This window comes from Camarhynchus parvulus, chromosome 2, assembly GCF_901933205.1.
Source record: "Camarhynchus parvulus chromosome 2, STF_HiC, whole genome shotgun sequence".
Lineage (NCBI taxonomy): Eukaryota > Metazoa > Chordata > Aves > Passeriformes > Thraupidae > Camarhynchus > Camarhynchus parvulus.
In genome coordinates, this window is record NC_044572.1 from 65105025 (window position 1) to 65115001 (window position 9977).

Consider the following 9977-nt stretch of genomic DNA (forward strand, 5'->3'; position numbering starts at 1 on the left):
TCTGTCTTCACTATTTTTCATTTCTCATGTAAGGCCACAAAAACTCACATATAAGAAGCAAGATAATTCTTTTGCCCTGGTGTAGAAATCTGCTTATTTCAGTGATATTTTTATTTGCAAATTTGAAATCTAACAGACAGTTTCTACTAAGAGTCATGGATGACTTGTGATGAGCTTCAGGTTTACATCTGTGGGGGTGTTTGAGGGTCCCCAGGATGAGGGAAGAGATGAGAAAACTCCATGTTTCAGAAAGCTGATTTATTATTTTATGATATATATTATATTTAAAAAAATGGTATACTACAGCTATACTAAAGAATGAGAAAGGAGACATCAGAAGGCTAGAAAGGAATGAATAATAAAATCTTGTGACAGATGCTAAGATTCCAACCCAGCTAGCTGTCATTGGATATTAATTAAAAACAATTCACACGCAACCTGTTGTAAACCATCTCCAGACCACATTCCACAGCCATCAGATAGTTATTGTTTACATTTCGTTTCTGAGGCCTCTCAGCTTCTCAGGAGAAAAATCCTAGTGAAAGGATTTTCATAAAATATGTCAGAGACATACATCCATCACAAGGAACTGGGTTAGTAAAACCTGCTATTTAAACTATTCAAATTAACCCTAGGCTTTCTGATGAGACATTTGTATTTCTAAGAACTGGGCATGCATCTGGTATAACATGCTTATGCAATGAGAGCTTGACATAGCTCTGACTAAAGTGAAATCCTTGGTAACCAAACTAACCCTCCCCACCTCAGGAAAAGTCAACACACAAACCAAAAAAACAAATAAAAAAACCAAACCAAAGCCAGTCAAACAAACAAACAAAAAAATGTATAAGCCACATGAGCCACCTCAATGGAAAAAGTAGTTTTCATGTATTGGTGTTGCTGATTTACAGACTCATCCAAAGTTCAAATGCAAGGAGCAGCCAAATCCAGATGTACATATGAACTATATTATGGCACCTATCATCAGCAAGGTGTGAGGAAACATCATGAGGGTCCTGGCTTCTTCTGTTGTACATTGTATTGGACCTCTGCATATTTTAGGTACAAGAACAGTGTTATGGGACAAAAAAATAATAGATGATCGAATTTACCATGCAATTTAACAAAAAGGCTGTGTAAAAGGGTTCTGTGCTGGCAGAACTCAAGCTGCTGGCTGGGATTTGCAGTGCCACTCCTTTCTGTTGTTCCCTGGACCTGCATTGAAGCAATTTTCTTTTAGCCTGAGAGGAGTTTTTGGTGTGGCTCCTGTAGTGGAAACATACTCCCCAGTAGGATGGGGATTGAAATGTCTTCCATGTGAATGAATGGGAATAGAGCTTTCTAGATAAAGAGTATATTATCTTAGGAATAGGGTTAGTACTCAGTAAACTGCTCCTGGCCTTAACAAATATAGGTAATTGGTTTCAGCTAATTTGTTAGCTAATTAAAAAGCAAGGTGCACAGGTTTTGCACATTAGTTTTGAGGTCCTGTTTGGCCTCAGTCAGTAGCAACAAATGTGATGCATTTCATGTTTATTTGGAGTCACTTGGCATTTTTTATTCTGTTGCAAGGACAAAACCATCTGTGGGATGATGTTCTTTTTCCTGGCCCTCTCATGCAAAGCTGTCAGTTTGAACTGGCACCACTGTTAAATTCACAGTGAGACTGTTGGGAGAAAACAATTTTTGCTCAGTGCGGTTTTTCTGATTTGGAAGTGCACATAACCACAGATTGCTGTTTTGTGCCCAAGTAAAGGATCTCTTCATCCCTCACACCTTCTGAACTGAATGAGACGAAACTGCTTTGGTCTTGTGTTGGTTTGGGATGTCCTACAGTGTGCATGGTCTCTCTAAAACTCTCCCCTTGGAGCAGCCCTGCCTGGCAGGGGTCTCCTCTAACATGTGCCTTACTCACATGCCCTGTCTGAGCTGGAAGGCTGGAAGCTGTCAGCACAGGGGAAGCGAAAGCAGACTCTGAGCACAAAACCAGTCAAAATTTATTCACATCACTCCTCTGCCTTCCCTTTTTCCTTGCTCGTAGCAGTCCCTGCCATTCCTGCGCTTCCCAGGAAGCCATCATCTGACTGCTAAAAGAGAAGAAAACTCAAACCTACCTGAAGCAGGAGTTCCCAGGCAGGCGTACTGACACCGGACAGTCACAACTCAGCAGCACAGGCAGCAAACAGGAGGAGAGATGGAATGACACATTGAGGCAAGTGCTAGCTCAGCTCACATGGTCCAGCAAAGCCATCGAGTAATCTAATTGCACACAGTCAGTGGGCACATCTGTCTGCACAAACAGCAGGGGCCAGACAATGCATCCATCCCATCCGCCTTTGTCTTGCTGCTGTCTCCAGCTCCAGACACGGAGCCTCCCACACTGCAGGAGCTTTGCTGCTTGTCTGCATTTGCAGCAGACTCTCAGTACAAAGGTTTAGGGAATAGGTAAGCTGCCTAGCCTCTTAGCAGAGCACATTTTGCAAATCAGGATTACTAGTGCTCCAAAGCAGAGCACTCGACAGCTCCCTCCTCCAATTAATTTCCAACAGGGACGTGTACTCGCCTCTGTGCAAACTACTCCTCATCACCTGCTCAGGAGCAACAGCACGGCATCCTCTTCCCTGCTCATTTATCCTCCTGCACAGGGAAAGCAAGACATAATTAAACACCTCCTAATAGAGGACAGGCAGGCTGTGGTGGTGAAGCTGGTTTTAGCTGGTTTTCTTCTGTAAATATGACTAGATTTTATAGCTGACACTGGTGTAGTCAAGGCATGGATAGGGATCTGTTTTCACCCTGCAGATTGAAATCCACATGGGTGTACAGTAAAGTACAAATGTACATGTGCAGCTACCATTTGCCCTGGAGGAGTGTCCAAAGGCAGCTTACAATGGCTTTTGCAAACGTTTGGGCACTTGCTAGCTTTATGAGTGTGAACCCAAGGGGTTCCCCTCGATGGTGTTAGACCCTCAGAGAGGTGTCAGGGCAGGGCAGCGTCCCTGCAGCCTAGGATCTGCATGGTCAGGGGTCTGCTCCCAGCTGCAGGTGTGTTAGAAGCCAGAGGAGTGAAGCAACTCCATTTGCAGGTTGGGAGTCACCTGCTCTGCCAAGCAAGTCTGACAGCCCTGTACCACTGCCCTGGGTGCTGGTACAGGTGACTGGCTGTGTCAGAGAGAACAAATACATGGATCAGATCACTGCTATTATTTTTAATGTCTCCACTAAATATGTAGCATTATCATGCTCTTAATTCTGACAATATATTTTTTTGCCAGGTACAACATGAGCAGAGAACTTGTAGGGATCTAGAAAACACCTACTGTCAAGAATGACTGAAAAAATATATATGTTTATTATGGCATTAGGAAAAAAAAGGGGAGGGGGGGCAGGAAGTCTTCAAATATGTAAAAAAGGTAAACCAGAAGCAAATTCTGGTTCAAACAGGAAGGGAGTAGCTGATTCTCTCTGTTCTCTGTGCATAGGAGAAGAACTAATCATCTTAGATAGCATCAGAAGAGGTGAAGATCAGACATAATGGAAGCTTTGTAGTGATAAACAGTTAAATGTGGATTAGATTGTCTAGAGAGGCTGGAAATTTCCTGATGATGGTTTTCATTGGCAGGTTAGGCGTAGCTTTTTCAGCAGTTTTACGGGTCATACTGGTTCAGACCTGGTCATTTTCGAGGTCTTTTCCAGCTTTCTTTCCTCTGATGGTCTATATGACAGTACTGTAACTTAGTTGTAGCTGGGCTGGGGATCCTGTTACACTCAGCAAAGGTAACAAGAGGAGTTTGTCATCATTTAGAAATATGCTCATGATCTTTGCTAATTGCTATTAACATTGCAGTTCGGTTAAAATCAGGATAGTCCTGGACCATTCATGGAGAAAAAACATTTGTGATATTTGCGATTCATCCTAAGCATAAAGAAAAATCATTTAATAAATGCTAAGTCTAACAGTATACCTATTGACAGATATTTCACATCTTATATCTTTTCTCATTGTAACACAAATTAGCTTGATCACTGCTCCATCTTTTTTCCCCTCACTGAATTATCAAGATTCTTTTTCAGCGGGCTGTAGAGTAGGTGTCTGCTGTCCTTAATGTCTTCCTACCTAAGAAGATTTTTCAGTAGGTTTAGGTAGAACCAAGCCAGGACTTGCCTTGGGAAAGCATTTTTCTCCTCACCATCAGCATCTGTGGCGTGCCACCTGGTTTTTGGGGCTCTGGAACCTCCCAAAGGGCTTTAGGATTGAAAGCAACCTCATCACACTGCACTGCAAGTCTAAGTCTACTGGGGAAATGATGTTAGACATCCTTGACTGTTGGAGCCTGCCAGGTTCTTTGTGGGTAATGAGAACCCACTGGCAGAAGTGCAAACCCTGGCTGTCAGGGAAGTTCACCAGTGCTGCACAGCTGCAGTTTTCTTCCCACCAGTGGAAAAGTCACCATTTGTAGCCCAAAGTCTTTTCTTAAGATTTAGCCTAAGATTTTCAATTTCTGTTTCCTTGTTTTCCCTTTGGAGGCTTTGCTGTGTGCCAGGGTCTCCTCACCAGAAGCCTGGGCAAAGCAGCCTGTGCTGCTGAGCTCTCTACCTCACCCCAAACTTGCACTAAAAGTTACCACAGTTCTAATATGAACACAGGGGAATTTTTTTTTCCCCTGTCTTTGCTATCCACAGACACATGGAAGCCTGTATCACCCTTTTTAGAAGGAGCCCTGCTTTAGGCTCTATCAAGTTCTCACATCATCTCCACATCTTTTTCCTGTTACCTTCTGGAGCTGTTGATGAGTGCACACCCCAAACTGCTCAGCAAAAACCTGGAACTTCATTCTGAGTTTTTCAAATTGCCAAGCACCTTCCTGTTTGCTTTTGCTTAGGGTGGAGGCTCATGTTTATGTTTTGGTCCCTTGTTCAATTGCTTACACAAAAACCTTTTACGGCTGTCTTACGGGAAGGGGAGTGGCTGCAATCACCATTCCCCATGGGCCTGAAGACAGACCCTGATAGCATTAGTGAAGCTGGGACAACCTTGTCTTCCCACACTGGGTCACTGGAAAGTTTCCAAGTCAGTTATAAAGGGGCAAAGAGGCCAGAAAACGGCTGTAAATCTCCTGCCTTGCACAACACTGCATTCCTCAGCTCCTGCAGCAGCCTTGTCTTGTCTGGTCCTTTCCTGCTGAACAGCTTCTCCCAGGCAAAGGTTTTCTTACTGGATTGCCCAGTTACTATACACACCTGGCAGCTGGTCTCCTAACATCTGTTTTCCGTCCTGAGACAGGTTATTTCACAGTGCTTTCTGGAACCTTTTTTTGCAGCATGTCTGAATCCTGCTTTGAATTACAATTATACTCTGCAGTCAAGATTCTGCAAGTGTTTGTTTCTTTTCTTCCAGTTTGGCTCAATTTCTGTTTGGGAACTACTTACAGCTTCTTGGCTGTTTCTTACACTGAGAATGCTCCTTGACCTGAACCCTAAGCCTTTATTTAGGTTTAGGTTTTGCTATACTACTTTTTATTTGCAAAGAATATACACTTTTCCCTGTACCTATAGCAATCAGAAGAAAACAGGCAGCTTTATCCCTAAGCCCCTGTTTATTCCATCTCTGTGGGCTCTGTTACACATCTGGGCAAGTTCATGACAGAGCTGGATACATGGCAGTTACATCCTTCTCAGAAGATCCTGGTCTACAAATGGTTGTAGGCTGGGAAGGGTGTCAGGAAAAGTGCCACATTTGCTTGCACTTCTACTTTGCTCTTCCAAAGCACCTGCTGGGGACACAATCCTGGTCTGGGATGTTATGACTCTCCTGAGTTCCTGCTCCATCTCAGGGATGCACAAATGATTGCTTTTCTCACTCTCAGACCCTTTTCACACACACAGACCTCCTCAGCTGCAAACACTGCCCTGCTCCAGGCATTAGCTGTCAGTAGCTTCTGAGATTTCTCCAGGTCAGGTCTTGCTCAGGACATTACATGAGCTCAGTGTCTTGGATGGTGGCTTCTGTTGTGACTAAACAGTGTGGGAGTCTGAGTTGCTCCTAGTGGTCAGCCTGAACAGACCTCAGAGAGAGACATTGCACCCCTCAGCAGGCTCTGAGGTTTCTTACACCCCCAGATTGCTGTGTCCAGCATGAGGCCATCATGTCCTCTAATCAATACAGCAGTTCTGGAGTAACTTGGCATCTCTGACAGAAAACAGTGGTGAATTTATATGCCTGTATTCATACAGTACTGTATCCATACAGTGCCATATTAAAAATTTCAGCTGGGCCATCTCATGGCGGAAGTAAGACTTTTTCCAGGGGCATTAGCTATGGGATCTCCAGAGTTATAGCCACATTAATCATGAATTCCCTGAGAAACTGCCCTACCCCATTAAATACACTGGCATATTTTTTAATAAGGTCACCTGCCTTGTGTCAGCTGAGATGGAACAATTCCCACTTTCATTACCAGTTTGATCAATTTAATATCCAACCTGCTCAGGGACTAAGCTCTGCTGATGCTGCTGTGTGTACAGAATGAAATTTGTGGTGTTTTACATCCTATTTGATTGAGTCTTAAAGCACATCATGTCTGCCGATGCCACCCTGCCTTACCTTTCTCTTGCAAAGGTGAGTTCTTACTCCCTTTTCCTCCAGCCGGTCCTACTATTGCCACTCCAGTATGGAAAACTACATCGCCTTCTGGGGAGCTAGCTGAAGCTTCTGCTTGTTCTCAGTTTCTTCTGGGACCTGACTGCTTTCATGGGAACACCAGGAGTGTGGTCCTCTTCCTGCTGGCTGCCTGGTCTTGAGTATCACATAGTCCACCCTGGTTTCAGTTGCACAGACACCTGGGGGGTTTATCAGCTCCTTGTGGCAAATCTTTTGCAGGCCACCACAGTGTCCCCAAGCAGTCTGCCCCTGGTGTTCACCAGCCAGCACCTTCTGATCTGTGGTGATAAGCTCTGCTGTGGCAGCAGGACCTGCCTCGTGATGCGGGGCCAGCAGTTGCATTGGGATTTGCAGGGTAACCTCTGTGCTGTCCCTTTTACCCAGATTTTGTAAAAGGTAAACAGTCCTTTTGACTCCTCTTGTGCCACTACTTACCATAGAATTATATATTCAAAGAATAGGTTGGAAAAGACCTCCAAGATCACTGAGTCCAACCTTTGACCAAACGCTACCACGCCAACTAAACCATAGCCCTAAGTGCCACATCCAGTCAGTTCTTGAACACTTTAGGGATGGTGACTCCACCACTTCCCTGGGCAACGTATTCCAATGCTTTACCACCTCTTCAGGGGAAAAATTCTTCCTGATGTTCAACCTGAGCCTATTTTATCTAAGTTAAGGTCATTTCCTCTTGAGCTGCCACTTGTTAACTGGGAGAAGAGGTCAACATCCACCTGACTGCAGCCTCCTTTCAGATAGTTGTAAAGAGTGATAGAGTCACCCCAGGCTCTCCTTTTCTCCAGGCTAAGCATCCCCAGATCCCTCAGCTGCTCCTCATGTGACTCTCTAATCTTCACTGCCCTTGTCTGGACAAGCTCCAGCCCCTCAGTGTCTTCCTTGTGGTGAAGGGCCCACAATTGAATGCAGAATTACAGGTGTGGCCGCACCAGTGCTGAGGTCAATCCCTGCTGAGGACAATCCCTGCCCTGCTCCTGCTGGTCACACTGTCCCTGATACAGGCCAGGATGGCACTGGCCCTCCTGGCCACACTTTGGCTCATGCTCAGGCACCACTGATCAGCATCCCCAGGTCCTTTTCTGGCGGGCAGCTTTCCAGCCTCTTCTGTTCCCCATCCAGTAGAGCCACATGGGGCTGCGGCCAAAGTGCAAGACCTGGCACCTGGTCATGCTGAACTTCATTTCACTGGCCTTGACCCTTCAGTCCAGCCTGTCCAGATCTTCTGCGAAGCCTTCCTGCCTTTCAGCAGATCAACACTGCTGCTGCACTAAGTGTCATGCACGAATTTACTGGGGGTACACTCAACCCCCTCATCCAGGTCGTGGATAAAGATATTAAACAGAACTGTCCCCAGTACTGAGCTGGGGGAGACCCTGCCAGTGACAGGCCATCGAGGGGATTAGGCACCATCCACCACCTCAGTGGGTGACCATCCAGACAGTTTTTACCCTGCAGAGAGTGCCCCTTAGCAAGCTGTGGGCTGCCAGCTTGTCCAGAATTGTGCCATAGAAGTTCAGGTAGATAGCATCAACATCCTTTCCCTCATCCACCAGGCAGATCACCTGGTCATAAAAGGATATCAGGCTGGTCCAGCTGGACCTGCCTTTCATAAACCCAGGTTAGCTAGTCCTGATTCCCTCCCTGATTGTCCTGTCTGTGCCATGTATCTTGCACCCAAGATGTTCTGTTCCCTAACCTTTCCCAGCACTAAGGACAGGCTGACAGGCCTGCATTTCCTCCAACCCTCCTTCCAAGCCTTTTTGGGGATGGGCTTTTTATTGACTAAGCTCCAGTCATCTTGTACCTCTCCAATTTGCCAGGATTGATGATAAATGTTATAATTTAAACATAAGCAGTTGGTTTTCAGTTTTCTGCCATTCAAATAGTAGTGAAAAATGGCTGTCAATGGCTCCTTTGCAACTCTTGTGATTCAGAGAATTTCTCTCTGGGCAGCAAGAAATGGCACCTGGCTGTGCCCTGAAGAGAGGGTGGGTGATAGATGTGTTCCAAAGACTAGGTCAATATAAACATTGCAAGTCTTGTTGGGAAAAGAACGATCCCGTATTTTCACAGATAATTTTTGCCAATAGTCTTCTGTGTCTGTTACATAATGCTTGAGGTTTTGGGGAGCAACCTGGCTAGCAACATCTCAGAGAAAAGAAAAAGAAATATGGCTAGATGAGTACATTAAGTGACCATTTATAATTACTCGGTTTTGCAATCCATAGGGGAGTACTAAAGCAGACTTCTGACTGTTAAAATACTGTGAATTTACATCAAGATAAAAAAAAAAACCAAAACGCAAAACCAAAAACATACCAGAGCACAACAGAAAACTTCAAATAAAAGCAGGATCCACTGGCAGGCTTTCTCTGAAAGGGGCCGGGTACCTTTCAGTCAGTGCCTACGTTAAATGCTCGCCGCCTTTTCCGCGACGTCCCGGTTGGTTACAGCCGGCTGGCAATAAATGACTGACCTGTTCCATCCAGCCATCAGGCTGCTGCCCGAGAGCGGGCCAGCCTGCCAAGCCCCATCCCCGCCGGACAGAGCGCTTAAAGCGCAGAAGGTCCCCGCTCCCATCCGCAAGCTGGCTGTCGTTTGTCGCCGGTGCCACTGGATGGCAATGCTGGATAAAGGATCGCAGCCCGCAGCGGGGCGAGGAGGAGGCGGAGGAGGACGGCTCGCAGCGCCGGCAGACGGACGGGGTATGGACAAGGCACTGCCGTGGGGAGCCCCTGGGAAGAGTGTCCCGCTTGGACGTCAGACCCTTGGCTGTATTTTAAACCTGAAAGATGCCCGAACCACGGGGTGTGATTTCTGAGGGGCCCCGCACTTGGAGGGCTCGAATCACGGAAAACTAATGTTTGGTGACGAGATTTTAAGCTTCGGAAGGAGTGACTGGAGTCATGCATTGGCGCGCCTTGCTAGAAATTGCCCAATTTTTATACTTAAAAACTCTACTTACACTTTGTAAAAAAAAAATGACTTTGCAAGCGCGGCATGGCTGGGCTCAATGACTATTCAGTGAACTCATTTGAATGTGCATAGACAGGGCTTGCTTGAACTGCTGCATCAAAGAGAAATGCTGAAATGAGTCATTTGTGAATCATGGCTTATTTTCTGTTGTTAGCTCATCTGGAATCCCATGGTGATCAAACAGCCTTTTACAATGTGTTAATACATCGCTACTCCATGTGTTTAGCAACAGCTCGGTTCCAATAAATTGTAGGTAGTCACCCATTACAAAGGGGTAGTTTTTTTCCTGCCGCGTGTAAACCGGCCGGGACGAACTCGGAGA